Source organism: Belonocnema kinseyi, chromosome 6, assembly GCF_010883055.1.
Source record: "Belonocnema kinseyi isolate 2016_QV_RU_SX_M_011 chromosome 6, B_treatae_v1, whole genome shotgun sequence".
NCBI lineage: Eukaryota > Metazoa > Arthropoda > Insecta > Hymenoptera > Cynipidae > Belonocnema > Belonocnema kinseyi.
This window is the reverse complement of record NC_046662.1, coordinates 51,257,534-51,262,580: the sequence shown is the minus strand read 5'-3', so window position 1 is coordinate 51,262,580 and position 5,047 is coordinate 51,257,534.

Here is a 5,047-nt window from a genome sequence, read left to right as displayed (position 1 = left end):
CAAATTCACCCTATCTCCGCGAATTTGGTCGAAGATTGAGAGAGATTGATGAATCAGGGCTTATGGAAAGGTGGAAACAAGAGCTTCTTCCAGATCTGATGAGAAGTTCCAAACTATCAAATAAAGAAGTAATTACAACGAAGAATATACTGCTAATTCTCCTTATTGTGGTCCTGGCTGCAGGATATGGAGTTTCATTTTTGGCATTTTTTGGAGAATTACTTATTAACTACATCGAGAACCTAATTCATCACCAGATATCGCTTTTCTAAGTGAAGGTGACTACTGGAATATGGGAAAACTGAGTAAGTATTGATTGCTTTTTTAAATTTGCTTAACTAAACTTTCCCTCATTAAAAAACGTCTGATATAATGTTCTAAACAAATATCTTTGATAGGGGCAAAATTTTTTTTTACTCAAGAGGGCAAGATCCCCCCCCCCCCCAGATTCCATTTCCGGAAAAAAATCTGTAATTTTTGTGTTTCGAAATTTAAATATTAACACATGCGCTCCCCGGAGCGCCACAAATATGACCCAAAATACTAATAATTACTGATGGATAATTAAAATATTTATAATTATCTTTTAAACAATTTCCAATTTAAAAACAAATAAAAATTATTTAAACTATTATTTATTCCCAAAAAATGTAAAAAAAAGAATCGTATTTTCGGATGGAAATGCAATATCTTATAATTGTTGGGAGTTGTACATTTTTCGAAAAATTATATGTAATTATTTAAACAATTATTTACTGTTTACTTTCAAAATTTTGAAAGGATTGAATTAAGGACGTTCATTTTTTTCAAATTGGTATTCTATGCTACTTTTTGTTTAACAAATTTCTATTTGCTTAAACAATTCTTATTTGCTGAAGCACTTAATTCTTAATAAATGAAGCAATGAAAAAAAATAAAACACATATAATTAATTCCGATTTTTAAAGTATGTTTGGAAAAGTAAATATTTAGGCAAATTATATTTTTTAAACAATTAAATAGTGGTTAATATATTCTTTCTATATACCAGGCAGTCAGAAACATAATTGTATGGATTTTATTTTATTTAATTTTTTTAGTTATCGAAAAAACTGCTTGAGTATAGAAAGATTGTTTAAGAAAATTAAAATTGATTAAACATATAAAAAAATTTATAAAAATGATTATATATTTGAAAAGCAATTTGATATCTTTGGTTCAATTTCAAAAAATTTTGAAAATGAACAATAAAGAATTGTTTCAATAATTACATAATGTTTTTAGAAAAATTTACTATTCCAAAAAATGACAAACAATTAAATTTTAATCAGAAAATACGATTTTGTTTTAACATTTTTTCAATAAATAATTGTTTAAATAATTTACATTTGCTTCTGTTATTTAGAATTGTTTAAAAAATCATAGGAAATATTCAAATGATCCATTTGTAATTATTTGTATGAAAAAGACGACAGACATTCTTAAAAAGTAATAATAATACGTAAAAATGTATGTTTTTTATTCCTTCAGGAGTAAATGTGTAAATTCCTATAGGGAATCGTCCATAGACTGCGTCAGCATTTTAGAGGATTTTATTAAAAATTTATATTTTTTTTTATAGTAAATTATTTTTTTTTTAGTTGAAACTTAAACTTTTTGGTTCAGAATTTTTGAATTATATTAAAAGTTCATGATTGTTGGCAGTAAATCGATCTTTCTATTTCTGTGCACGTTTGTGCACAGACCACAAAGCGCAATTTTCGGCATTCTATGTTAAAAACTATTATATCAAATGTCTATTACCATTTTTTTGTGTACCTTGATGTGGTACTGATTATTCTGATATTACAAAATAATGATCACATTTTTTTTTCTGATCCTAATAGGACCCTGCTGTGGTTGTTTAATCATTTTCCCTTTTCTTAAGTGAAGCTGAACACTTTTTTTTTAATTTGTTATTAAAGAAGGTTCTCAAAGTACCTACGGCCTTAACGATTACATTCTCATTGCGATAATCGCGCTTCGCGCTTAACAGATAGGTTCTACAGGCTCGATTTTTTTTAAATGTGGGCTAATCAAATAATTCGGCTAGAAGAGTTTTGAAATATATTTGATACCTAGTGAAAATTTGGAATGAAATTTTCGGATCTAAAAAAAAAATAAATTTTTCTATTTTTTTAAAATTATAAAAATTTCAAAAGTATATAACTTTTATAATTTTCAGCAAAATAAAAAATTTTATGTCAATAATTTGCAAGTCTTTAACCTATCTATAAGAAACTTTTACAAAAGTTTATATAATATAGAGAAAAAAAAATTTTTGAAAATTTTGAAAATGCTATAATTTTTTTAATTTTGGGCTAATCGAAAAAATCGGTTAAAAAGTGTTGAAATATATTTGGTATATAGTGAAAATTTTGAATGAAATTTTTGGATTTTAAAAAAAAATAATTTTTTATATTTTTTGAAAATTTTCAAATTTTTGAAAAGTATATAACTTTTCTAATTTTCATCCGAATAAAAAATTTAATTAGATAATTTGCAAGTCTTCCACCCATCTATAAGAAACTTCCACAAATATTAAAAAAAAAATAAAAAAAATTTTAAATTTTGAAAATGCGCCCAATTTTTTAATTTTGGTTCGAAATATCTGATTAACGAACTTAGCCTTCATTTTGGGTAACTTCAGGAGTATGTTAAATACGGACTCGATTGGACAAATCCCTCAAAACTTAGCGTAGTCACAAAATTAAGGTAAACATACATACAGACATACAGACATGCAGACATACAGACATACAGACATACATACATACAGACATACAGACAGACAGGCAGACAGGCAGACACCGATGAAATTTTATGGTTTTCGGAATCTGCGAATGCCGAAACGTAAAGATCCGTTAAAAACCAGAGATCGAAAATTAGGACGATTACATCACATTCTCAGAAATGAGAATGTAAAAAAAACTCCCTTCCTACTTCAACCAGGAATTTACCATTAAAAAGGCTTATTTGACCGTTTTTTGATTACGGTTGCATTTCATTTGATGACATCAGCGATGACTTAAACGGAAAATTGGAACAATCCCTAAATGCATGTATCCAGGATACAGATGAGACTCTTCAATACATATTTAAATTATTTACCTTTGTTGACAGAAATCATAACCAGATACACTGTTAGAAAAAATCTTTAGAAATTCACACCAAAGTGGCGATGCTGTCATCAGAGACAAATAGAGAGTCACAATGCATTAGAAATATTAGTTGACAGAAACATGGCGCCTCCTACTCGCCCGTATATACATGATATCCATTTGATATATATATATATATATTTATACGAGGTGTGTTCGAAAAGGAAGGTGACTTTTCAATTTTCGCGGGCTACGTACATTTAGGTTTTAAATTTTTTGTTTTCTTGTGTTGGTACAATCGTCACTATCATATGTTCACAGTTTTGACTATATAGCTCGTGTTGTTTTTCTGGCAGAGGCGTAAAAGGTTAGAAGGGTTTGGTGTGCTCGGCGATTTTCTTCTTTCGAAAAAATGGAGCAAAGAGTTTGCATTAAATTTTGTGTGAAAAATGGAATCCAGTGCTCTACAACTCTTGAAATGTTAACAGTTGCATACGGTGAGTCTACTCTGAGTAAGAAAAATGTGTATAAGTGGTACAAACTCTTCCAATAAGGCCGAGAGGATGTCGAAGACAAACCTCGCCCTGGACGTTCCAGCACGTCAACAACAGATGAAAACGTTCAAGCAGTAAGAGAAATAGTGTTGAAAAATCGCCAAATTGCCATCAGAGAAGTTGCTGAAGATGTTGGGATATTGGTTGGCTCATGCCATGCTATCTTTTCGGACGTTTTGGGCATGAGACGTGTGTCAGCGAAATTTATTCCAAAACTACTTAATTTTGATCAAAAGATCCATCGCATGGCCGTCACTCAGGAGATGTTGAATGAAGTAAATAATTATCCTGATTTTCTCAAAAGGGCTATAACTGGGAATGAATCGTGGGTATATGGTTATGACGTCGAAACTAAAGCCCAATCGTCTCAATGGAAGCATCTTGAGTCTCCAAGACTGAAAAAAGCTCGTCAACTTCGGTCAAATGTGAAGGGTTTGCTCACTTTCTTCTTCGATTACCGTGGCGTAGTGCATCAGAAATCCTTACCACAAGATCGTATGGTCAAGAAGGAGTATTACCTTCAAGTTATGCGCCGTTTGCGAGAGGCGATACAAAAAAAACGTCTGGAACTTTGGAAAAACAATTCGTGGCTTTTGCATCACGATAATGCACCTGCTCATTCATCGTTGCTTCTGAAAGATTTTCTGACCAAAAACAGCACCACAGTCATGCCTCAGCCTTCACATTCTCCGGATTTGGCGCCCAGTGACTTTTTTCTTTTCCCAAAACTGAAGAGACCCATGAAAGGACATCGATTTTCAACAATTAAGAAGATAAAAACTGCATCGCTGAAAGAACTCAAGGCTATTTCACAATAAATATTTACAAAATGATTATCAGAAGTGATTCGATGATTGGAAAAAGAATTGGCACAAGTGTATTATATCTGAGGGGGATTACTTTGAAGGGGACAACGTAAATATTGAGGAATAAATTAATATTTTTTGAGAAACGATAAAGTGACCTTATTTTTTGAACACACCTCGTATATATCGGTTTTGAATCCACGAGTGATTCCAGGACTCGGTCGGTGTGCAAAGATCTGCACCACCGACAATGACCGACATGAGGTAAATGAAAGTGGCTCCCAACCATGGACATAGGAAACAAGGGACTAGGCATGCCATTGCGGAGGTGGTTCAATGAGGGGGGAGGTTCGCCACCTTTTAATGTCCCGGAGACAAACATGGCAGCGCCCACATTTTTATATTTTCATGCACAGTTTGTCGGCAAAAATGCTCGTGCGCAAAATCAAATGGCACGTCATAAAATGGCGGCTCTCCCCACTGATGGAATTCTCCCCCCTCCCGTGGATTCAACACCTATCGCCCATGTTAGGATGGCATGCCTAGTCCCGTGTTTCCTATGTCCATG